The sequence below is a fragment of the Dermochelys coriacea genome, chromosome 6 (assembly GCF_009764565.3).
Source record: "Dermochelys coriacea isolate rDerCor1 chromosome 6, rDerCor1.pri.v4, whole genome shotgun sequence".
NCBI lineage: Eukaryota > Metazoa > Chordata > Testudines > Dermochelyidae > Dermochelys > Dermochelys coriacea.
Window position 1 is genome coordinate 46,028,305 of NC_050073.1, and position 27,092 is coordinate 46,055,396.

At 42.3% G+C, this 27,092-nt stretch overlaps 2 long non-coding RNA genes across 3 annotated transcripts in view; one reads left to right on the plus strand and one right to left on the minus strand.

Moving 5' to 3' along the window:
* Positions 1-3,595: 3,595 nt before the first annotated feature.
* Positions 3,596-8,974, plus strand: LOC122460598. The gene is made up of 3 exons (XR_006282012.1): positions 3,596-3,645; positions 6,015-6,096; positions 8,683-8,974. It is a non-coding gene; the product is annotated as an uncharacterized LOC122460598 (long non-coding RNA).
* A 1,044-nt stretch (positions 8,975-10,018) lies between these two features.
* The window catches only part of LOC122460599, a 29,352-nt gene continuing 12,278 nt past the window's right edge, over positions 10,019-27,092 (minus strand). Inside the window, exons 2-4 of one of the 2 annotated variants that reach the window (XR_006282015.1) lie at positions 18,502-18,579; positions 15,144-15,321; positions 10,019-10,881 (exon numbers count right to left, since the gene is read on the minus strand). This is a non-coding gene — a long non-coding RNA (uncharacterized LOC122460599). Of the gene's footprint in view, positions 10,882-13,669; positions 15,322-18,501; positions 18,580-27,092 lie in introns of both variants that reach the window. The other variant, XR_006282014.1, reaches the window with a different exon arrangement.

The following is a 27,092-nucleotide window of genomic DNA, read 5'->3' on the forward strand; positions in this document are numbered from 1 at the left end:
CCCCTGTCCTAGGTGACCACAGCAGGATTGGGGGTTGAGCCCCCCAAGAATCCTGAGCCCAGCCTTGTTGGGGTTACGAGGACTCTGCCAGACAGGAGAGTGGAAGGGGAGTCCTTAAGGGCAGGGAGGCCAATGGGTAAAGGAAGTGGGAGCGAGGACTCAGATCCTTTCGCTAGCCCACTTCACCGGGGTAGTGCAGAAGCCAGGAAAGTTCCCCACAAGAGAGGGACTATTCCCCCGCTTACATTAGGACAAAGGCTCATTGTTTATTCAAAATTGTATTTTTATTTATCTTTTGGTTCTTAAAAGCCTCTTGGCTTACATCTCCTCTGGGCAGAGGCATCAATTTAAAGACATCACTGATGAAACAAACAACTCAGGGAGAGCAACAGAGACATGAAAGCGACTCAGCCTCTCAAAGTGCCCCTGGAGGTAAAAGCCTGAGTAAATAGGCTTTGCAGTGAGCTTTGGAAGGCAATGATCTCTGATTTTGTCAGACCACCCAGGAAGCCATGTTACCTGCCATAGGGAATGCTCTGATTTTGACTCCTCAGAGTTCAGATCTAGGGACCATTAGCAAGAGCATCTGAAATTATCTCAACTGTTGGGATAGAGCATAAGGAGAAATGTGGCACTGGTGCATGGATACGACAGCATCAGTGCCTTGGGCCCCCATCCTGCAATGGGTTGCACATGGGTGGATCCCTTTGTATGTTGCCACAATACCATTAGGGGGCTCCGCAGAGGCACAGCGGTGCTTTGGTGTGCAAACATTGCAGGACCCGAGCCTCAAAAATAATATAAATGGATAGATAGAAGATAGACAGAATTTTTTGAGTAAATCCCACTAATTTCCGTGGGCTGCTAATCAAAACAGAGGGGGGTTCTGGCTACCTGATCTTCTACTATGCTCTTTTAGTCATGCCACTAGGGCAAGGGCAAATGATTTCAGAGATATTGCTGTACATCTACCTGCACATTTGCCCATAACTAGAATTAACCTCACAGAAAACATTTTTGAAGGTTCCAAACTGTTCCATTCTCATTTTCTTTACTTTGCAATTTTGTTCATTTCTTTGTTTCCCAGATACAGCTGGGATGTTTAGTGCCAAATTCCTGCATTATCAGCAGAATCCTTCATGACAAGCATTATCAGCAATGGAAAACTGGGAAATCTTCTGAGGGATATTTTGTAGCCCAAAGATGGTAGGTTAGTCAGGGTAAGCTCTGGAGAAGTATTCAAATCTTGGGATGCTTAATCAAATTGAACCAGGACACAAATAGTTTGATCTCATCACTGCTAATCATGCTGGGTACAATTTTCAAAAACTCCCATGTGATTCAGGAGCCTGAGTACCATTTTCATAAGTGATCATTTGCACTCCCAGGTTTTTGAAAACTTTACTGGCTATCTTTTTCAAATAGTTCCTTTTATGCCAGCAGAGACATATATCTTTGCCAGGGGTTCTATTCTGTCAGGAACCATGAGTCTTGAATACTGGGCCATAGGGCGTTTTTGGAATCAGTAAGTTCCAACCTGCCACCCACTGCCCTACTGTCACCAGAATAGGAGTTGACCTTTGATAGAGGACTCCAGTCCTGGGAGTTGATTGGCCGAGTGCTCATTGGGGATCCTCATTGGTTCACAGCTCCTATTTAAACCCAGCAGACAAACAGGAAGTTGTCCATGTAAGTGGGTTCATCCTGCTTAGGACTGCTTCCTTGGCAATACCAGCTCCTCTTGCCTGCTGCTGATCTCCTGGTAACCTGACTCTGCCTGTCTCCTGACACCTGACTCTTTGTTTGCCTTCTGGCCTGGCTTGGACTCTGATTTCCTGGTGTCTGACCTCACCTGACTTCCAACTCCTGCTCTGACCGCTAGGTCAGACTGCCCATGTCCTGGTCATGACATATTCAGACTCCTAGCTACTTCAGTTAAACTCCTGAGGATCTCCCATTGGTCAGCTATGTTTTACCCTCATGTAAAGCTCTGCCTCGCTTTGGACAGCAGTGGTGTAAATGCTCTTGTTTCAGGTAGGCTATTGGAATGAGGACCCTCCTTTAAAACTGATGTGAGTTCCATGCCAAGATTAGGAGGTATTCAAGTGATGAGTGACCATCACTCTCCACCTATATCACCTCAGGGACACAAGTCCATCAGAGTAAGTAGCTGGAGATTAAGTGTTATTTCTGACTCTCAGTCTCTTTGAAAAACATACAGAGCCAGGGTTTCAGTGCTGGCTTCCTTTTTTACAGGCACAGACATTACCATTTAGACAAAAGTACCTTATTTGCCAGCATAGGCAGGAACTTAGCTCTCTAAATGGTCAACTTCAAGTCTAAAACTATGAATCCCATAATGCACCAACAAGGAAAAGGAGTCAAAGCCCCTTCAAGAAAATGGTCTTATAAATCACTTTTGTCTTCTGGTCAGAGCTGGGGACTTCCACAGTCCTTGGCTGAATTATCCTTTCCCCTCACTGCTGTGCAGCATGGTATATGCATCCCTGACACTGAATACCAGGCATGACTACATTTCACTGGTCATCATGATCCTCACTTCTAACCAAGGAGCATTTGGTGCTCCTCAAGATGGTGCCGGTGGCAGGGTAGCTTGAAGCTATCTTTGTCCTTCCCTGAGCCTGAGAAGAGCTATCTCCTAGGCATACACTAGAGGAGACGAGCCTGAGCACAGCTTTAATTTATACCAGCTGCCAGCAGTCCCAAGGGGGCATTATGGTAGCTGGGAATCAGCCCTGTATGAGAGCCCTGACCATACCTCCTTATTCTGGCCACAGCCCCTGCCCCAGTGACTATCTGCATGTACACACATGTACAGATACATGAATCTCTTATATAAAACACTCAGACCAGCTACCCACAGCGGGAGGGCTGGATTAATGCAGGGGCTTTAGGACTGCAGCCCATGGCCTCAGACTAAGAAGGTCTCTGCAAAAATAAATCCATAATTATATATAATTCAGTGGTCACCAACGTGTCGATCACAATTGACTGGTTGATCCTGGAACCTCTGCCAGTCGATCGTGATCTCCAGGCTGCTAAAAGTCCAGCAGCGCAGCAGGGCTCAGGCAGGCAGCCTGCCTGCATGCCGCGGCCCCACGCTGCTCCTGGAAGCGGCTGGCTGCTGGCACGTCTCTGCAGCCCCTGGCAGGGTGTGGGGGAGGAGGCTCAGGATGCTGTCCCCACCCTCAACACCGTCCCCATAGCTCCCATTGGCCAGGAACCGGCCAATGGGAGCTGTGGAGGTAGCGCTTGTGGGCGCGGGCAGCACAAGGAGACAGGCTGTTCCCCTTCCCCCCAGGGGCATGCAGAGATGTGCCAGCAGCTGGCTGCTTCTGGGAGCAGCATGGGTCTATGGCAGGCAGGCAACCTGCCTGAGCCCTGCTGCACCGCCGGCCAGGAGCCACCTGTGCTAAGCACCTGCCAGCTGGAGCCTGCACCTTGTATTCCCCTCCTGCACCCCAACCTCCTGCCCTAGGTCAGAATCACCTCCTGCACCAAACTCCCTCCCAGAGCCCGCACCCCTCACCCTCTCCTGCACCCCAACACTCTGCCCCAGCCTGGAGCCCCCTCCTGCACCCAAACTCCCTCCCAGAAAGAAACAAATATAACAGCTGTTCTAAGGTAAGAAGTAGGTTATTTTGAATTAACTTAACTATATTCTACATGTTTTAAGACTGAAATGTAACCACATATGGTTTAATGTTAATTAAAAGGCAATTTTAGTATAGTGTTAATAGCCTCTATGCCATAATTGTGATCGTTTTGTTTTAAATTAGGAAAAAGACTTGTATGCAGGGGCCCCACAAAATCTATAGCCCTGGGCCTACAGGAGAGTTAATCTGGCCCTTCACAGAGGACAGGCTGTAGGAGATGATGCCTATGACTATGCCACCTGAGGCTCCCCTGCAGTAGGGTGATTCTTTTCTGTGGCTGTGGGGCAGCTTTGCAGTGATGGGGTGGCCAGGGGTGAGTCAGACTCATAGTTTCTAAAATGCCCTTCATGGGGTTGTACAGTTGTAAAGGCCTTGTATAGTCACCCTGGTGGTTTGTGTGCCTGCTGATTAAGGAAATACCGTAAATGCTTGGAAAAGCCCCAGTGAGAAACAGAGGGGAATTTGGACTCTTCAAATACTTTTGTTGCAAACAAGTCCCTAAACGCTTTTTTTCCTGCCTACTGTACTGTCCGCACAAAGGGACCAGCAGCCAATTGGATTATAGCACTGTTGATTACTCACAATTCCCTTCCTGTGAGGACAGGCCCTGATGTGTTGTTTTTTGATAACACTGGCTCCTTTAGAGCAATAATGCTGGTACAGCTTCCTGTCTAATCGTAAAACAATTACTGCACCTCGAAAGGAAAAACATTTTGGAGAATCCTGTTTTAGCTCGGAAGTGATAATAGAAGCATTTTCTTGCTAATCAATGGTTTGGCTTTCAGTTTCATTAAAACATTCCCTCTCGTCACATGACCAATGTTAAGTAGACTGGAAGGCTCAGGTTTGGAGACTGGGTAGAGATAGACCTAGTCTCAACATCTCAATCTGGAGCTGAATTTCCCCAGTTTTTTCAGGGGAGAGAAGCTGGGGTTTTGGTTTGGGCTCATCTCCAGTAATAGGATATGTAACTTTTCACTTCTAGGTCCCTAGTCTGAATTAGCCCCAAATTGGTAGTGACCAGCAGTTGCCACCATGTAATGGGTGTTCAGTGGTCTATGCGAATCAAGCTAATAGTCTTCCTCCGATGGATGGTTTCCATGTTCCTCACTGATGGCAGGTGTCCATGTCACACCACTACAGCTGGTATTAACTAATCGCTTGCTCATAATTTTAACACAAAAGCAAAGACTTAATGGCCTGAGGAATGAACCACCCTGTGACCTGTGGAAGTGGTCTGGCAGGCCAGGGCTAAGGTACAGTGGGGATAAAGTGGGGTGAGTTTGCACTGCCTTGCCCATGCTGTATGTGTCTTGTGCATGAGGAAAGACCCTCACTCTCCAGGACTGGCACCTGTCATCAGCACTTGAGAAAACATTAAACAAGAAAACCAAGGCTTACTGCTCCTGATCTGCACAAAAGCTTCCTGAACTCTCTAGACTGTGAAGACTAACGTTCTAATGGATTGAGTGGCAGACATGGAGCAATATAGAGGAGACTAGCAAAAACTCTATATTCATGAGTTAATGTATTGGTGGCAGGATAACTCTGGAACTCAAAGACTGGAGGAAAAACCCTGGGCCTGATTCTCCTCTCACTTACCCCAGTTGGTGTTATTCCATTGACTGCAGTGGAGTTACTCCAGATATACACCAAGTTAGCAGAGCAGAAACAAGCCCAATAGGTGTATGAAACATGGGACTAACAATAGTATTTGATGGAGAACAGGTTCTGTACTCTAGCTAGTCATCAAGTTTCACACAACAACTATACACTGTGTAAAGTTCTGTACAGACTGATTTACTTTCCTTTGTGAATTTAACAAATAGTAAGAAGAAGCAAAGTCCTACTAACTAGTCCAGGATTTCTGTTTTAAGAAAGCAGATTCTTTGAATCTCTCACTTTTTTTAACAAAAAGTGTTCAATGTAGCGTTTAAACATCTTTCTAGGAAAGAGGATTTCTTTTCCAACAGAGTGATAGATAGAAAATTAAGAAGTAGTATGATCTGGACTGGGACCCAGGACACCTGGGGTGAAAACCTTGCCCCACTGAGGTGGAAAAACTTCCATTGACTTCAATGGGATCAGGATTTCACTTCTGGATTCTGTTTCCAGCTCTGTGCCTGACTCACAGTGTAACTTTGGGCAAATCCCTTAAACTAAACAACATATTGCTTAAAAGTGTCACGGGTATTGTGTGACTTAATGGATTGTTAAAAGTGCTTTGAGATCCTTCAGTGAAAAGATAAGTACAAAGTAGTATTAGTTTTATGTGACAGGGGAGCACCCAAACTTGTGACATATTTCCACTGATCACCGCTTTACTTCATTTTCTAGGGGCTGTAAACTCAAGCACCTCCATCTCAGGCCAGGGTGTGTGCCTTTGAACTCCCTGCTGGGGACTCTACGGATACAAAGGGTGTGTGTCTGTGGTGAGAGAAGCACTATCTTACTGAAGTAGAGCAGAGAAAGGAAATGACTCAATCATCAAAAGGCCCTCCTTCCTCAGGGAACTGTCCCTAATCAGTATTATCCCCTTACAATAATACTATTTCAGAGGCACTGTGAACCAGAGCACCACGTAGCCATGTAAACTGCTTCCTGTATTTGCCAAACAAAACAGCATTCAGCAATTAATAGAATTTAGCTATTAGCTCTGCTATGATATGCATCTGATGAAGTGAGCTGTAGTTCACGAAAGCTTATGCGCAAATAAAGTTGTTAGTCACTAAGGTGCCACAAGTACTCCTTTTCTTTTTGTGAATACAGACTAACACGGCTGCTACTCTGAAACAAACATTACAGCTAGTCATATGGCCATTCTTGGTACCATGCATCTCCTATGGAGAATCCTTTTCGGTTTAGAGTGTAGTTTACCTGCTGTGCCATAACACTTTTGCTAGGAAAGAACAAACCTAGTTTGTTACATTTCGCTTGGCTTAAAATGTCACAGCTGTGAAAATTGTCCTTATTACCCTTGCAAGAGTTATTGCAATGCTCTCCTCCTGGGACACCCTGATTAGTCATTGCTGTAGTATTAAGCAGGGATACTTTGTGTTACTTGCCAGGGATCCTGTAAAATCTCTACCTTTTTGATGCTTGATAATAGAAAGAGGCAGCTACAAAAGTTGGCAGTGAAAGCTACAGAATAAAGCGATGGGCACTCCAGAGCTCTGGGACCGGGAATATTACAGAGACTCCGCTCTTTATAATTAACTATGATCAGACACAGATGTGCAGCATCTCAGCAACAAATGAACCATTTGTTCATCTTTAATGCTGTAGGAGGGAAGTGCATAAGATTGGCAAGAAAATGCACCTTGTAGCTTTCTTTCACTTCCCTCATTCTTTTTTTGATCATCCTCAATCAGTCACCCCTCCTGCTGATACAGTCACCTGAAGGTGGTGGTGGGAGTTAGCTGTTTGCACATACAAGTAAAAGGCAGCCAAGATGCCCAATTACCCTCTTAGCATAATGTTGAAGTAAAAAGAAAACGGTACAGAGTTTAGGCATAGAAGTTTCTGGTTATCAGGGAATAAGGTACAGATTAACAAAGGGCGCGAAGTTCAGTTTAGGAGTGGGTGGCGTAAGGAATACATAATCTGCAATCTCCCTGATTGAGGGTAAAAGTTTAACGGGTCAAAGTACAGACATTGAAATATGGGGGTATGTTGTCCATATAATGGCTATGTTCAGGTGTGGAGTATAATGAGCGGATATGATGATGAGGATGGATCTACCCTCATTTGGTAGGATTTAATGTTCAGTGAAAAGGAGTACTTGTGGCACCTTAGAGACTAACAAATTTATTTGAGCATAAGCTTTCGTGAGCTACAGCTCACTTCATCGGATGAAGTTGCATCCGATGAAGTGAGCTGTAGCTCACGAAAGCTTATGCTCAAATAAATTTGTTAGTCTCTAAGGTGCCACAAGTACTCCTTTACTTTTTGTGAATACATACTAACATGGCTGCTACTCTGAAAAATGTTCAGTGAGTTTATGGTTCCAGTTCATATGGTCCAATGGGGAAAAAAAAAGTCTCTCAGTCCCTTTCCCATGGTTGATGCACGATGTTGTACTGGCTCACACCTCCTGGTACTGTCGGTGGCCGGTGATGTGTTCGATGTAGATGTCCCTGGACCATCGGATTGTGTCCGAGACCATGAGGCGCCGCATGAGCCGTGCGTACCATCGACTGATCCCGCAGGTCCGCAGCACACGCTCGTTGCAGGGGTCCCAAGCTCCCAGGGCTCCGACAATCAGGGCATCCATCTGCACCTCGTAGCCCTTCGCTCTCAGGGTGACCTCCCTGTATCCACCAGTGTGGATCTTCACTTATGGGAATGAGAACATTATCATTTAGCTAGATACATTTAGTGTGACCATTTTCAGATGACAACTTGTCAAAGCCTCCATATGCAGGTTTAATTATAGAATACAGACTTTAGCATTGTGTCATGAATTTATGGTGGTTTCAAAATGAGGGTATGAAGTCAAACTTTGGGTCTGATTCTGGGGCTTTCTGCATTAGTGTAGGAACAATTTTTATAATGGGGATGCTGAAGGCAGAAACCATGTAATTTGGGTTGTTATTACTACTTCAAGCCAGGGGTATGGCAGCACCCCTAGTTCCAGCACCTATGGTTTTTCTGCTAAGCCTCAGAACTCTGAGATGTTTCAGTCAGGCAGAGAGTAAAACCACTTCCCTGAAAATGAAGCATTTGAACATAAAATGGATCTTTTTTGATCACAAAAACTCACCTAAGAAATCTCAATTAACTCATCATGATTTCTGTATTAATAGGACTGATGAAAAACAGAAAGTTGCTACAGCTCATGGCTGCACCATAAACAGTATCTCCGCATTGCAGGGGGCAAAAATAATGGCCCAAATTAATATCTGGTGTATTTCCATTGACGTCAGTACAGTTACACAGAGGAGGAGATTGTTCCTATGTATTTTGTTATATATGTGATACTGACAAATGTAATGCCTTGTTTCAGCACCTGCAGAAAGACTGCAGTTTGAAATTGTATGAAAACACCCCTGCCATATGAGTCCAGAGGGGATTATGGAGCAATAAGGAAGCTGTGAACTTGATGGAATCCTGGTCAGGAATAGCATGAAGGATCTTGTGAAGCAGCATCTTCCCTTAAGTTCATGGTATACAACTAGCAACAAAGGTCAAATCTGAATCCAAATGTGAAGGTTCAGGAAAGTGGTTCCAGTTCAATATGCATGAAACGTGAGCAGCAATGAATGGTGACAAAAATACATAAAGTTCCTGTAAAATCTTTTTTTTTATTATTTCTGTAAACTACTGTAGTGAAAGCTCTGGACCTTTATAATATTAATTGTCACACAAATACCTTTTAATATTCCTCATAACAAATATAATCAACCTTCAGTGCTAAAGTCTTGGAGGAGAAAATTAGGGTTGTGGTTTCCATGTTTGATATGAACCTGAAACTCTCAGAGCTTCTCCTGATTCCTGAAGAGGGCAGAAGGCCTGATTCTTCTTTCATATTCATTGCGGTAAAGCAGGAGTGACACAAATGAAGCCAATGGAGTTACACTGGTTTAAGTGGGAGGAGAACCAGGCCTTGGTTTGGCAGGGCCAGGGTCTGACTGGCTGGAGAGAAAGTTCAGCAGAGGGTCATTGAAACAGAAATGAAACTGCTGAGCTTTCAGGTTTGTTTTTTACAGGAGTCATGTGAAACAAAACAACACATAAAACCTTAGAGCTGTCTCAGCCTCTAGCCACATTCTATTCATGAGGCTTAAATCCATAAAAAGAACTAACTATGAACATAAACCCAATTAGCTAGTCCCCTGTAGCACTCCCTGCTTTGGATTCTGCCCAGCACCTCCTGTAACTAACCCAGATTCTTTTCAAGATTCTGAGTCTAACTAAGCTCAACTGCCTCTAATTCTTTCCCAACTGAAGTGTCTCAAAACCCCACAACCACTATCTGACTCAATAAAGCCCCTTTCAGGCACCCCGGCATAGGGCCAGGTAGCACAGAACACTCAACTCATCCTTGTCTAGAACAGTGGTTCTCAAACAGGGGTACATGTAGACATACCCCTGGGGGTATGCAGGGGTCTTCCAGGGGGTACATCAGCTCATCTAGATATTTGATTAGTTTTACAACAGGCTACATAAAAAAAACACTAGAAAAATCAGTACAAACTAAAATTTCATATGACTTGTTTATACTGCTCTATGTACTATACACTGAAATGTAAGCACAATATTTATATTCCAATCAATGTATTTTATAATTATATGGTAAAAATGAAAAAGTAAGCAATATTTCAGTAATAGTGTGGCTATGACACTTCTGTATTTTTATGTCTGATTTTGTAAGCAAGTAGTTTTTAAGTGAGGCAAAACTTGGGGTATGCAAGACAAATCAGGCTCCTGAAAGGGATACGGCAGTCTGGAAAGGCTGAGAATCATTGGTCTAGGATAACAAAGGGGCGCAGCCTGTGACATCTCCATTCTCCTCATGTCTTCAAAAGGTGACTGTCTGGCCTGTCCCCACAGCCTGTACTTTTGAGGGAGTGGTAGTCAGCAAGCTCATCTCCACGCATCACATGCAGAATATCCAGCTTCTTCAGGGCCTGATACATCAGCAGTAGCTGGACTAGGGAATGCTCCTCATTTTTTACTGCTGCCATGTATTCTGATGTCTCCACAAATGGGGACTAACAAAGCAAACAACAAGACACTCTAACTTCTCTCATCCAGTTCCCTTTGATAGGAAACAGTAATTGGTGATAATAATAGTAGTAAGCTCCGTGGGTTACTTCTAATGAGCAGACGCATTTCAACAGAACAGAGTTTAAAATATTGTGCAGCCTGGCTGTCCATGTCACTGGTTTTCCTCCTTTCACAGCTGCACCATCTTCTTGGCCAGAAGTAAAAGTCTCACTTCTCCAAACATCCCCACTCCTCCTCAGTTAGTTTCACCAGAATAAATTAGTTCCGAATAAATAGTTTCCCTTCTGATTTGCTAGCCTCACCGCCCACAAACATATCCTTGTTCAAAGCAAGTCATAAGCAATAGGGATCCAAATGAGCTTAACATCTACAATAACCCAAGGCAGATTGCAAGTGGATCCCTTGTTTGTTATGGCAGCTGAGCAGGAAAATCCTCTTCCAAGATAACAGCATTAAATTCAGGAAGAGCATAGGCCTGGTAAATAAAAAAATGGACAATATAAGAAACAAAAATGGTTAGCTATGTTTCATACGGATTAGGAAACAGGTCCAGGATGGGTCAGAGTAAACTAATACAGGGTCAATAGTTGAGGGAATACTGATTAGGAAGACAGATGACAGCGGACTCCAAAATTAAAATCTTTCCTGCTTGAATTGGAAAGAAATAGAAACGGCCAGATCCGGCAGTCCTTTGTGGCCCTGCCACTGGCCTGCTGGGCGAGCTGGGGAAAGTCACTTCACCGCTCGGTGCCTCAGTTTCCCCATCCATAAAATACTTATACTGGCCTTCTTTGTAAAGTGCTTTGAGCTCTACTGACAATAAGCACGATAGAAGAGCTAGGTATTATTGTTATTATTTGTTAAGCCAAATTCCACTGGCTTCACTGGGATTTTAGTTAAATAAGTACCACAGGCTCAAACCCAAAGAAGACAGAAAAAATGCATTAGGGTCCCCACCAACAACAAACCCTAATCTACCTAAGTAACACTTTGTAATGGCTCTTCCTGACCAGATACTAGCTCTGTGTCCAGAGCCAGTGCTAGGCATAAGCAGGCTAAGCAATTGCTTAGGGCCCCAAGCAGCTCAAGGGGGCCCCTATTTGCTTTTTATTATAAGAACTTGCCTGTGTTAGTATTGGGGGCGGGGAATATTCCTGTTTAGGACCTCCAAAGGGCTAACACTGGCACTGGCTGTGCCTGCCTATTAAACATCCTTCATATTGTACAACAATCTGAATGGGTAGAGAAAGCTCATGCTCATCAATGATGCAACTAGGAATAAAATAAAAGGGGTTTTAATGGAGACTAATATATATATAGGTGTATGGTAAATTATACCCCCTTCTCCTGGTCAGGTAAGATAGCAAGAAGTATAGTAAACTGAAGTAGGACAGTCTGTATCCAAATAGCACAGCCAGTGAAAAGTTAGTTTAAGAAAGCTCTCTTGAGGCTACAAAGGTGTCTCTGTTAAGCACAAAGCAAGACATACATCGTGAGACATTGATGACATAATCTGGATTAGTCTTCATGCCTTGCTGGCTGTCTCAAGTTTACTACTATTTATTATTTTATTACAATAGTATCTAGCAGCCCCTATTGTGCTAGGCCTGTATGAATGCATAGCAAGACGGTCTGTGTCCAGAAGAATTTACAGTCTAGGGTCTGATCCTACAAACTCATAAACATGAATAAGACAATAGAACACAAACTTAAAGTTAAGCATGTGCTAAAGTCATTGCAAGATCGGGGCCTAAACAGATATGACAGCCCAGGAAGGTATTATTAGCCCCATTTTACAGAAGGAGTGCAGAGAACCAAAGCCTGTGGCAGAGTCAAAACTTGGACCCAGATCTCCTCAGTTGTAGGCTAGTATTTAAACCACAAGCTCATCTTTCCTCACACATTTATTGCTATTCCATCATAGCATCACAGATTGTTGTTAGAGAAGACAGAAGCAATATTATACATGCTACCAACTGGTACACACCGACTGGTTAACACTATCACTCCACAAGCTGCCAGTTCCTTTCCAGATAATCCACACCATTTTGAAAACTCTCTCTCTTGGACTCTAATTCTTGTCCTTGGATTCCCAAATTTATCATTGTTGAATTTAAACTCTTGCTGATGAATTCAACACCATGATCTACAGAACAGCAATGTCTGATTGATTGTTAGGTTTCTCCTCACCTGTTTTAATCCTAACACTGTTATTTATATAAAGAAACATCGAAGTGCTTGGGATGTGATGCAATATCCTAAAAACAACATAAAATAAATATTTATTTAAAATAATAATATAAAAGGCCACCCAGTAAAAATTCAGACAAAACTAAGCAGTGGGAAAAAGCAGTGGGAAAGGAGGAAAGATAATAAATATGAGGCCTTGCTGTCAGAATAAAAAAACACCATTGGAACAGAAAAGGTTAAAGGTTTTGTTATAGGTGGTGAGAAATGAACTGAGCTATATATATATGTCATTGGGGATCTAGTGGTAACTATAGCTAACTTGCCGCTGAAGGCACAACAATGGGGTTTTTACAAGGCCATAGATACCTGTCAGGATAGACTCTAGTTGTGGGAAGCTGAGAAGAAATGAACTCTGAGCATTCAAGTCCTGGGAGGGTGCTCCTAGCAGGTAAAGCCTTCTGAAGGGGATAGGTGGGAGGATTACAAGCCACAACATTTATAGACACATCCCTGAATGATGAGAGAACCTGGTGGAAGGTAACCAGCTCTACACAGGATTTTAGTGGCAGCAACCATTAGAAACACACAACACTGCAGGCCTGATCCTTAACCCCCCGATGAAGTTTTGCATGAGCATGGAGCATAGTTTGGAGCCCTGCCTGTGCATTGCTGATATCATGCTTTGAATGAATATTCAGCTTTGTGCTGAAGCGCAGCCGCGATACAGTGGACCTGGCAATGTGAAGCATACAACACGGCCAGTGAAGTTAGGAAGGATATGTGTGAAAGGTGGCTATACTGCAAAGGGATGTGTTGCTGTGTGTTTTCTCTGCAGTGTGCTGATAATGAGGGGGCAGCTATCCCTCCTCCCCCCTATGTCCTGCCATCCAGAGAAGAGGATAAGAAAAAAAACAAAGCAAGCCGGGGAAAGGTTATGTGGTCAGAGTGGGTGGAGTAAGACCACCACCCATCATGTCTTATCGTCCCTCACACAGACATAAACTCCGTTCTAGAAGGGCGTGCAAAATGGTATTCAGAGTGATAGCAACGGAACCAACTGAGAAACAACTCACGAAAGGGAATTACAAAGGAAAATATACTTGACGGTTGTTCTCTTTTTTTGCCTGAATCCTTTAGAATGGTCTTTTTGCAGCCCACAGTCCTGCACAGTGAACATGGGCAGTCCCTTGAAACACCCAAGTTAGGCAAATCCCCTTGAGGAACACTTTTGCCTGTCAGCTGCAGGAAATGCCCCCTCCCATCCCCAGTGCACAGTGAGAATGACTCAGTAAGTGTCAGGCCATGGTTAAAAAGGAAGTGTACAGAATGTACTAAGCACTGAAAAACTCATGTAGGTGGGTGGCTGGAAAGCAAATAGGGTGTGAAAGGGCACCTAACCATGTTCTACAAGCCTAGGTTTGGTTTGGGGTTTTTTTTAGCCTTAAAGATGTTTCTTATTTACAGAGTAGTAAGTGTGCAATGGCCTTTACAAAACCAGAAAGAGGCACCGGGAGAAATTCATCCCTGGTGTAACTCCATTGACTTCAAAGGAGTTGTGCCAGCAGTTCCTTTGGGTCAAGCTCCCTGCCCACAAGCGCTAGCCATCTGAAGACTTGATCCTGCAAATTGCTGAACACTCTCAACTCCCACATACTTCAACCAGAGCTGAGGGGGCTCAGCAGTTTGCAGAAGATACTTGGCACTCAGTAGGTTTAGGCTCAAGCTCAGCCATAAGCTGGGCAATGGGTCAAGTCCAGGAAGGTTTGGAGACAGAGGAGTGGGTATTAAAAGGTTCATGGTACACTAAAAGTGTCAGTGTGCTGAGCATAGAGGCCGCATGAAAGAAAGCGTGGAACCAAGAGTGGTAGCAGTCAGAGAAAGCTGTTGGGTACAGAGGAGCATAAGAAACGAGATGCAGTACAGACTAAAATGATGGAAAAAGTTAGTTGGTGTAGAATGAAAGGAAACCACATTGGTTACTGTAGTGGAAATATTCAAGGGCATCCATTTGAATAATGAACCATGTTTATACTAACGATACATGGCAGGAATTTACAATCCAAATCATAAACATAGTACTCGGTTTGTCTCTCCTCAACAGAGCTGTACATAAAATTGAAAGGTCGAGAAAAAGCACCATAAAGAGGAGAGGAGCTCTTATTTACCCTTTCATAACACTAGAACAAGGAAACATTCAGTGACATTGAAAGGCAACACATTTAAAACCAATACAAGGAAATTACTTTACACAAGACACAAGTTACCCGTAGAATTCACTGCCATGGGATATGATGTAGGCTAGCCATGATCAGACATTTATTCAGATAATGAAAACATACACAGATACATCAATCAGATATGGAAAAAAACCTGTTTTTAAAAGGAATATAAACTCTGATGCTTCAGGTCATAAGCCAATTACTAACTTCTGTGAGTTAGAAAGAAACTTTCTTTGGGGAAGATTATTCCATAATTGTTCACTAGGGAGTTTTCCTGCAGCTTTCTTTGAAGCATCCAGTTCTGGCTGCTGATGGAGACAATACTGACCTAGATGGACCATGGATCTGATCTGGTCTGGCTGGCAATTCCTATTTTGTCTTCAATATGGATCTCTATTCCACACTCTTTCTGTGCAGGCTGTTACTCGTTGAATTCACTGGGAGTTCTGGAAACAGATTAGCTGTGGAACATATACTGGATATCACAATGCGGGTAAGAGAAAGCCCTGTGGATTGATGAGGAAAATTTTGTTCACAATTTGAAATCCTTAATTATAATGGAATTTATCAGGTCTGTTTCTATTCAAAGAATAATACATTCTGTACCTGAACTTTATATGAATGTTACCATTTTAAAAAGCCAAGTATTCTATTCACAACAGCAAACATCACGCTTGCAAAAAGGTCAACTTGGAGAAAAATAAAGAGTACCAAGCTTGATTTTTCCAGAAGGATTCCATAAAAATATATCCTTTTATTCCCATCACATTCATGGTATATCTCTCCCATTTTATCCTCATCTCTCTTTCCCTAAAACTCCCTCTCCTGGGATTCCAACAGATTGTCCCCATGGCTTCAGGCATTTGAAAGGTTAATAGTGAAAATTATTGCTGTTTCATTACCAAAAAATACTGTGTAGAACCTGCAAATATGCAAGGTGGCCTGCAGCCACCTTGCACTGCTGTCCTGTCAGATCTCATAAACTTAGGAAGATTAGTATTTGATGGGAGACATATACAGCAAGTCATGGTGGTGGGCCTCTTCTCATTGATTCAATGCCAGATGTGTCTGGATAAGAAACAAAACTGATCCCCTGACCACCTGTGGGTTTAAAGATCCTATGGCACTTTTTACAAGAGTAGACATGTTAAAGCCTTTGCCCTGGCCAAATTCCAATTTGATTAATTACATTCTGCCTCCTTGAATTCCCTCTGATGTTTCAGCTGGATAAGGTATTCTTCACTTCCTGTCCTATCATCCAGTGTACTGTGGACCCAACACTGGTTGCTGTGGATGAAATGATACCTGTGAATAGTTTGAATACCAGTGTGAGTTTCTAAAGACTTTGGGATCCTTCAGGATGAAAGATGCTCTGTAAGAAGTAAGATGATGAAGATATAATATAAATAACAACAAGCAATAGTAGCCTTGCTTTAGATCTTCCCCTTCTGTGTAATACACTTGATGAAGGTACTGATAAAAGCCTGCTGCCCACTTATGCCTTCTAGTAGATGGAAGATAGGAGAAAATCAGTGCAAAAATGGAGGGGAGACAACTTAAAACAAGAAGCATTGAATTTTGCAGCACAGATTATCTACATGATGCATGGCTCAGAAGATAAGACTAAAGCAAAAATCATATATTTGTGACTCACAGCAACAAAAGTTTCAATCAGCTCTTGCTCCCTCAGGCCTGAGCTTGCTTTCACTTCAATGAAGCAGGATCAAACTTTAATATGGGCCTGGTTCTGTGAGGATCACCTCATAACCATTTATTGAAGTCAGTGGGCACTGAAGTACTTGTTACCATGATGATTCAGAATGTATATTTGCAAATGACAATAAAATTTAAGAGGACAAGGCTCTGAACTGAGTACTTCACTGTCACTCTTCTGCCAAGAGGCTTTGTGAGAATTTGGTTTTCACATTGTTATAGGTAGAGCCCTGCACGGATACAAAATTTTTATCCTCATCCAATCTCCGAACCATAAACATGGTGTAAACATGATATAAAGTGATGCAGATTTTCATCATAGATATAAAATTTGCATCATAAATATAAAATGTGGATCCTCATCCATCCACAATCTGCAAACATGGTCCACAGATATGGATATCTGCAGATATAAAGCATCGGATGTCTGCAGATCTGCAGGGCTCTAATCATAGGACACTATGTACTCAATCCAGCTTGCCAAGATGTTTTCCTTTTTGCAAATAATACTTATTTGACATGATTTTCAGAGGTACTGAGCATCCACAATTCATGCTGAAGTCTACAGGAGGGGCAAGAGTTCAGGACATCTGGTAATCAGGCCAATGATATATAATTTTTAAGGACTTGATCCAAAGCCCATTGAAGTCAATGGAAAGACTCCCACTGACTTCTCTGAGCCTTGAATCAGGCCTAAAATGCATTAATTTCTATGCATTAGCAAGCAGACCATATTAATCAAGATGTTCATATGTGAAGGAGGCAGGAGGAGGGGAAGGAGTTAACATGTTCCATGCTCATTTTCCATTCAGACAGAAGGTATTTACATATTTGGTATCAGATACTGATAACCTTATTCATGGTGAATGAGATATTAATGGGACCGCTTGTGCAGTAAAGTGCTATTTAATGTGAGTGAGGAGAGTGAATCTGGCCTTTAGGAATTTGTTAAACTGCTCCCCCCAACACAGTTTCCTATGTACATAAAATGTATTGGCAACCAAATCTCATCAGAATGATCTATCCAAGAGAGAAGTTACAGAGCTTGAGCCTTCAAATCCTTAATCATGAGAGGCAGGCAAGCAACTGCAGTCTAGTGGACTGCACATGGGGCTGAGAGTCAAAAGATCCAGGTAAAATCCTGGGTCTGTTGAAGTCATTGGGAACTTTGTCAGGGATTTCAGTAGGGCCAGAATTCTACTACAAGTTCTAGTCCTGACTCTGCCACTGAGGTGCTATTTAACCTTGGGAACATCAGTTACCCTGTCTGTAAAATAGGGAGGCTAATAATGCTGACTCACCTTTACAAGTGCTATGTAAAGGCAAAGTAAAATTGTATTAAATCAATTGGTAATGGGCCTGCTTGCATAATCAAGAGTTTGCAGGATCAAGCCTCATTCTCTTTTACCAAAATGACTGATTGATTAGGTTTCACACAGACTACTTTGAATGTGAAGAAGCCTCCATACAAGCCAGGACAGGAGGTTTGTCAACAGCCGGGCCTCCTCTCCCCATGTCCACTTACAAAAGTGGGAAAGTGAAGTATTGTCCTTCCACTGGTCATTTCCACTCTCCTTAGCCATGCTTTGTTTCTTTTCTGGCACATTCTTTTGGCTCTGAGAATATTCCTTCTATTACATCTTGTCCTCTTATACCAGGTAACCAAAGCTGCATGCATTTTACTACATCAGAAATTCAAATTGGTAAAATACTACATTTTCTAAAGGATCCTTCTAAGAGTTTCTTGTTAACAAAGCAGTGATGCCACCTGGAGGCCACCATACAAATTCATATAAGGGAGTAGGAGACAGCTAGTGAACGTGCAGGCAATATTTCTCCCAAAGTTCTTTACTTGTTTTATTAATGAGCTTGCTACCATCAGCTTCTTAGATGAAGCTGGTCCTTCTGAAACTGTACTTCAAAGGGGAAGGACAATGTGAAGCACATAGCAGTAGTGGCATAAAACAACTTACTTATATTTTCTTATTCTGGTCATTCCTTTACACCAGGTCTTGCTGCAATCTTGGATCACTTTCACCCAAAACTCTGAGCTAATATGACAAAAATAACAAAGGAAGTAAATGTGTTAAGCTACTAGTGCTGAGTCTGCAAGACAGTCTATCTTTTTTATACACAGAATACTAGGTACAAGATTAGAGTGATCATTAATGTTTTTGTGGTAGCAGAACAACAGCAGCCTCTTTCAAGGAACGTATTTAAATGGTACCTTTCTTAAAAGTCATGTTATTAGTCACCATATTTGCAGCTATTGATGGCTTTGTTTTAAAGATATGTTTGCTTATTGAAAACAATCAGAAAAGAATTTAAAAAATAGGTTTACAAAATCAAGATCCAATTTAAACTGAAGGCAGTGTTGCTAATTAATGACATTGCCCTTACTCCCCTATGTCCTTTTGGAATGAATTAAACAGGAATGATCCCATTACTTTTCTTTGCATTGAAATGTAGGGATCTGTCATCTGTTTTCCTCTGGTCTGTTTAGCAGGATACTTGGCGGGGTTGCAGGAGTATCTTTATTGAGATCAACAGGTACCTTTCTAGAGAGATGTTTGGGACAGAAATTTAATTATATTCTAGCTCTCCTCCAAAATGAGATTTTGACTGATGAGTCCAACAACTTTCCTTGTATGGATGCAGCATTATTTTTATAAATAAATAATCTAATACCACATTTGAAAAATGATGATATCTATCAGCACAAATTGCTAGTCCAACCTTCTTGCAAAGGAACCATGGCTTCTGTTATTCAAATGTGATTCACAAAGCATTCCTCTGCCATCCCTTCTCTTGTGCCTACCTGTGGTGACTCTTGATCATTTATGGAGGCAAAAAATGCCAACCAAATATAGGTCTAGAGTGACAGAATAAAGAATACAGAAAATGACAAATTTGTAGACTTACGGATATAGACAATGAGACCTGCTATGGAAAATGACACAGTCCCAGGATAGAAATACATACTTCATAGACAGGGATCACATAGGCTAACATTTGCGGGGTTATACTGTCCATGTCTTTTAAAAAGTTGCTTCAGTGCTGTGATGAAAGGGAGTAGTGATAGTTATAATAATATCTAACTCTTATGCAGCACTTTGCATCAGAAGATCTCAAGGTGCTTTACAAAGATGGTGAGTATCAAAGTTGACTAGAATGACAGGCCTCTGTAGGTTCAAAGTTGCCTGAAGGTGTCTATGAAGGGACTGAGTTTCCTATCTGCTCTCAGTACAGTACACACACAGGGTTAGTGTTGAAAACTCAACCCATATCCAGGATTTTCCTTTATTCTTAACTTAAGAACAACACACATAAGTTTTAGCCTGATTTAGTTGTTCCTAGGACTTTTCCCTGCAAAGTATTTTGTCTCAACCTGTAGCCATTCTTTTGACTTCAAGACTCTTCATATTTTGTCCTCTTGAGTAGGCGCTAATGAGGCCACCTGGTATGGCTGCAAGAAGTATCTGAAAAATAGCCGTGTACCTCTTCTGGTTCATAGAACTTGACATCCTGCTCCAGTGTCCTTCATGGTAGGTTAAATCAGAAAATACTGAAGTTCTGCAAAAATCGATGTGGGGTATTTTCCTGTCCTTGGACCCACTTAGGAAAGATGCAGGAGAGGGTGCCTTCTCAGAATGAATCTTTTCCAGCAATTTTTCCTCAGATATTAGCTGGATCTAAACATTCTTAACCTTCTGATGACTTGGCAAACATGGAAAAGGGAATGCATTCAGTAACCGACTGCATCCTGAAATAACCTCTGTCCTCAGATTCCAAGATACACAGCTTACAGGAGGTCATTATTTATACAGAAGGTCATTAAACAGTCTTCACGCAAGTTAAATGGGTAGAAAAAATCTGAATTCTGAAACATTATCATGAATTATACAACATGTGGGGGGGGGGGAGATGGGATGGGTCATTTATTGTGCCACTATGACTTTCCCAGTAAATAATAATAGGGAAAGATTCAGGGCCAAATTCTGTGCTGGTGTAAATGCATATGATTCCAGGGAAGTCTATTGATTCAGTGAAGTGGCACTCACTTATATCAGCAGTGAATTTGGCCCTTGCTTTCTGTGTTTCAAGCCATCCCCATCTGTTTCCCGGAGGCTCAAGATGCCTTGTAATACACAGCCTATGAAATTTTCCCCCTGCCATTTCATGGCAAAGTTGGTGCCACAGTGGAAATGAACCTTTCGAAACTTTGGGAACATTTCAACTCTTTAAACTCCCCGTCTTCCCAATGCAATGATGATGACTGTTATTAGATGTCCGTTACAAACCTGAAAGTTGAGACATTCACAGTCTCAGTAAGAAAGACCATTTACAACTAAAATGTTTCAGAATGAACACTTGCCATCCACATTGTGTGAAAACAAAGTGTTTGATGACTTTCAGTACCAGGACAGTTGTTCTGTGCCCCTCTCTTGGGTCAGCCTACAGCTGTACAGAGCTTTGACTCCAGCTGTTTGTGTCTTTTGTACTCTGGAATTTATTTTCCTCATCTTATGATGGGAAGATTCTGAACATGTCCCACATGCTGCTGCTTAGCACATAATGACCCAAACAGCATATGCCAGAGCAGTTTCTCTTACAGCCTCAGATGTTTGAAAATGCACTTAAAACTTCATGAAGGTCATTTTCCCCTTCTTCCCCCAGTCACTTATTAAATATACTAGCTTCCCTGCACTCTACATGGAAGGAGACTGCCTTTTTAATAATGCTAAAGAAAGTGTTAACTAGGCAATAGGAATTAAACATTTCCTTTATATGAACCAAAACTGAGACGTCTCTATACTCCTATTAGACATTCACACACAAGTACTGTATCTTGTTGGCCAAATCTAACCTACAATCTGGCATACAGTTGTTTATTTCTGATGTCCTTTTGTTGAATATCCTCAAGGCCATGCATCAGTTCAACCATATTTGCATGTCCGAGGAAGAAAAGACACTGTACTGGTTCTGAATTGAGTCTTGGATTAGCTGTAACATCCAACCTGGGATTTGGTTTCCTGAATGGTTTTGCAGAACAGTTCTCCGGGGCCCTCTAGTGGATGAGGTATAAAATAATTTGTTAGTCTCTAAGGTGCCACAAGTACTCCTTTTCTTTTTGAAAATATTTTCTGTGTCATAATTTCAAGCTATTCCTGTTAAATAAATCACCCACAAGCAATGACTCATGCTTCTGGGTTAAAAGGTTATTTTATTTTTTGTATTAATTATTTATTGGCCACCATAATAGATTGGTTGGCATTGTACAAAACATAGAGGTAGAATTTGATATCTTTATCTTGCATCTAAGAACATACAGAAAAACACACCTTCCATTTATTTTGACCAACAAACTAACTGCAGTTTTAATCTTAGACTTATGTTTGCAAATATCAGTGGTCACTGATCACTCATATCAAAGAATTTGTATGTGTACATTTATTATTGGGAGGAAGTTGTTTTTGCATAAGCTGTAGGTATTTTATGTTGCCATTCTGTTGTTAATATGAACAAATGGAGAAAATCTTTAAGAAAATTGACTAAAATAGCCATTTGAGATCCTTATAGCAGCCCTGCATGTATTTTGCAGAAAATGCTAATTTCCACTTTACAGCAGAAAGCAGAGTTCAGAAAGAACTAGGTGACCCATTTATTAGAATATGGCATCTCCAAGACCAAAGATTAAAGCAGAGAACATGCAACAGACAGTAATGACAAAATTCCCTTATTGTTTTATGAATTACTAATACATTGCACATGAACATTGGCTTGAGACTTTATTCACAAACCTACTTAAACATTCATTGCAAATCTGTTTTATCTATTTTTTAAAAAAAAGCCACACACTTTTCTTGAATGTTTTATTTCTCTTTCCTACTTGTGGTTTAGTATGGACTGTGTTTTCCTGTCTGCACTGGCCTGCACTGAGCGTGTTGGGGAGGCTACTATACTACCATAATAAATAATAATAATAATCCTGAACACCAACCTGTTCTTAAAGTAATCTGGAGCAACCTGGAAAGCTTCGTCAGTAGCACCACAATATGAAAATATCACACAAGATCCTTTCCAAGGTATCATATTCCTAATATTTTTTGCCATAAACACACTTTGCAAATTTATGATGCAATGTGTGTTTCATTGTAGTTGAAACTGTTAATTTGATGCAATTTTTCTCTCTTAAATATTGGGACTGGGAGAAGTGCTGTGTCAGATTATACCACCTTTTCCCCTGTGGAATCTGTGCCTGCCTGGCTCTTAGGATAATATAGAGCAGCTCCAGCATTGTTCTAAATTACAGTAACCTTACATCACTGCCTCGGGGCTACTGCACATTGTAGAATAGCTGGAGTGCAACAGCCATCCCCCAGGTCCTCCAAACCATTTCCAGGCATGCCCTTATGACAAGGCCTGTCAAGGAGGGCACTGTTCTGCGAGATGCTTGCCAGTAGTGGAAACCCCTGCACACCAGGGGTATTTCCCTGGAACCCATTTTGTACCCGCTAGACAGGATCCATAATAGGGGATATAGTTTGATCCTCAATGCTGTACCTTTCTAAATAACTCTGGCACTCAGCTCAGTTGCAAGGGAAAACTGCAAACTAAGGGTGAATGGTTTCATAATGGATTGTACACTCTTTGTGGCAGGAACTGTCTGCTATTCTGTATTTGTACAGTTCCTACCACAATGGGGTCCCACTCTTGGTTGACCCTTAGGCAATACCATAATAAACATGATTTGTAATAATAACGTTATTAGCTTGGTGAGACATTGTTATGCATTGAGTTAAAACCTCATTGAGCTAGGTTGGTGTGAGCTCATCTTTCAATTAACTAACTCTAAACATAGTACAGGAAGGGGTTCCAGGTCTAGGGGGGCTCAACTGGGGCAGGGGATTGTGGCGTGGGAACAGACTTATGTCCAGCGGCTCCCTGTCAGCGGAAGCAACCAGCAGCACCTGGGCGGAGGTGCACAAGCAACTCCGCGTGACTTTCACCTGCAGGCACTGTCCCCCCAGTTTCAATTGGCCGGCTCCCAGCCAATGGGAGTGCGGAGCCAGTGCTCGGGGCGGGGGCAGCACATGGAGCCCCATAGTCCCCCTGCCTGGAAGCTGGACAGCTGCTGGTCACTTCTGGGGCATAGCGCAGTGTCAGAAAAGGTAGGCACTAGCCTGCCTTAGCTGGGCAGCACCGCCAACAGGACTTTTAATGTCCCGGTTGGCAGTTCTGACCAAAGCAAGGCGACCCCTTTCATGCTGTGACCCAGTATTGGGTCATGACCTATGGACTGAAAAACACTGAGCTAGTCCAACCCCCTGCTCAATGCATGACCAACCCCAACTAAATCATCTTAGCCAGGGCTTTGTCAAGCTGGGCCTTAAAAGCCTCTAAGGATGGAGTTTCCACCATGTCCCTAGGTAACACATTTCAGTGCTTCACCACCCTTCTAGTGAAATAGTTTTTCCTACTGTCCAACTCCCACACTGCAACTTGAGACTATTGCTCCTTGTTCTGTCATCTGCCACCACTGAGAACAGCCTAGCTCCATCCTCTTTGAAACCCCCTTTCAGGTAGTTGAATGCTGCTGTCAAATCCCCCCTCACTCATCTCTTCTGCAGACTAATAAGCCCAGTTCCCTCAGCCTTTCCTCAAAAGTCATGTGTCCCACCCCCCAATCATTTTTGTTGCCCTCTCCAACTTGGACTTTCTCCAAGTTGTCCACATCCTTTCTGTAGTGTGGAGTCCAAAACTGGATGCAATACTCCAGATGTGGTCTCATCAGTGCCAAATAGAGGGGAATAATCACTTTCCTCAATCTGCTGTAATGCTCCTACTAATGCAGCCCAATATGCCATTAGCCTTCTTGGCAACCAGGGCACACTGCTGACTCATATCCAGCTTCTCATCCAATGTAATCCCCAAGTCCTTTTCTGCAGAACTGCCACTTAGCCAGTTGGTCCCCAGCCTGTAGCAGTGCATGGAGTTCTTCTGTCCTAAGTGCAGGACTCTGCACTTGTCCTTGTTGAACCTCATCAGATTTCTTTGGCCCAATCCTCCAGTTTGTCTACGTCATTCTGGACCCTACCCTCCAGCATATCAACCTCTCCCCCCAGCTTAGTGTTATCCGTGAACTTGCTGAGGGTGCAATCCATCCCATCATCCAGATCATTTAACCCTATACCCTGAGCTCTTGCTGCTAGATATGCAGGTCTAGGGTTAAAATCCCACAGTCATTCCAAGCTGCGTCTCTTACCAAAGGGCTGCTGCAACATGGAACTTAAACTCCAGTGGCTTCATGGGGCCTGTTACAGGGACACTTTCACATCTCACTCTAGGAAGAAATTTGTTTTTATTAAATCAACAAATTACATCCTACCATTTTTTGTGTTACCAATATTCATTCTGACGGTCACTTCTCTCTCTAATCTGTTATTAAAATTAAAAATGCAATGTAGCTAGCTTGACTCTTTTAATTAGATAATTGTTGTATAATTTGTTATTATCATCCTTGGAGTGTAACATCTGGTTATTGTGATCACTTTTTATGGATCAGTTACTTATTCAGTTGATTTAATGTGTTTTATAAAAAATAGAATCCTGCATTAGTCAGCAGACTTGTTCCACTCTGAGGAAGATACTTATGCCTCTAAAAGAAGTAAACTGCCTGTGGGAGACAGAGAGGGGATCAGACTTTGCTGGAGGCATTATGCCTTTCAAAGGAATGGACGCTGGACGCTGTGGGTAGCTTGCTGGGAAGTGCCCCTTGCTACACCGGTTCAACAAGTATAATCACCAGTACTCCCCAGGCCTCAGAGCAACTCTATTGTTGCATAGGGTGGGTGAAGGCAGAACCATAGCCTTGTGGGGCTGCTAACGCTGACAGAAGCACTATTGCTGCTAGACTATCCCATTCTTGTCTTCCTCAGTACTAGGAACCAGCTTATGCCTGTTTGAGGGAGAGCTTTCACCCCTTCTTGCATTTATCCAGGTGGATGTATAATTTTGTCTATTGTGCTGAAATGTGAACTCTGTTACCAACATATCTCCTGTTGCGTGCGCACACACACACACACACACACACACACACACTTACTTTACAAAATATTTAGATATGGCCAGATTTCCAGTGGTGCTAAGCAACCACAATTCCTATATACTCCCATGGGAGCTGTAATTACTCAGAACCTTTGAAAATCAAGCCATTAGTGCTTAGATACTATGTAAGGGGCAACATAAAACAACCCTAAGAAAGAGAGTTTTCCTTACTTTCAAGTTATTTTGTTATAATGTAATGATTGTTATAGGAGTGTTAAAGCCTGTCATCTGTTGATTCACTGATACAGCAACTCTTAGCTTTTTTGGCTATATGCTTACTAAGCACCCTCACGGTTATTTTTGATTTGAGAATATTTTTGTGAGAGAGGCATTAGGTGTATATTCTGGTTTTCACTCAAACTTTGTACCATGTGGGAAAGCTGACAGCAAGTTTACAAATGTAAATGTGTGATAATGCCTAAGATAAGCAGGTCAGTATAAACAAAACCAGAAGAGCTAGACTTCAGAGAGGCATATGTTCATCTCCGTGCACAGGGATTTACACCTCAGCACTAACTATTTTCTGTTTGACAATGTGATTTTGCCATTTTAAGCTGGTGATAGGAGGTGCTAATAAGTACTTCAACTAAGAGTGGAGATTGAGGCAACAAGTCAAGCTAGCCCCTTGCCAAAAGTTATATATACAAGGAACTTTCTAAATAAATCCAAATCATCTAATCTGCTCTCTCTTTTATGTCCCAAGTAATTATGAAATCAGTATTACATTAGTAAAATTAATGGTATCCAAATCATGCTAGTTATAAAGCACTTGGCCGTGCTAATCCATTCAGACCCCTCCAAGATAAGCTGAACATTCCTCCAGTTTGGAATAGCATGTATCTTGTTTTTGAATTAAAAAAATAATAAACAATAGTTCTTGCTTAGCAGTCACTAGCTCAGACTGGGTGACTGTTCTGTCCTATACATTTGAGAAAAGGGAGTCAGTCATTTAAATTCAGATTTATCACTAATCTTTCCACACTTACTAATAGGTGTGTAAACATCTCTGAAAATCATCCCTATTGGAAGAGTGCCTCATACACAATTTTGAACCTGTGTTAAAATTGTTCAACTTCATTTGGCAATTCTATGTCTGAGAAACCACTTTGATGATGAATGTGATATAATGCCTTTGAAGAAAGATGTAACTTCTCATTAAGCAGATAGTTGGAGGTACTTATAAACATACGGGGCCAGATCCTTGGACATCTGAGGGGGTGGGGAGCATAAAGGAGCCATTTTGACTCCCCCCTTCCTTGGGTGCTCTGCACTGGGCTTTGACCTTAACCAATTGTTAATAACTTCAAGAGGCCAGTACAGCAGGTAGGGATCACGTACGTGCCAGAAGTCTAAGCCATGCACTCCTGTCAGTCTTGCCATTATCCTGCGTGGAGGAGTCGCACCACCTGAAAATCCCCCTATGTGGTGGAAGTCATCTAGGAGTCTGATCTGGAGG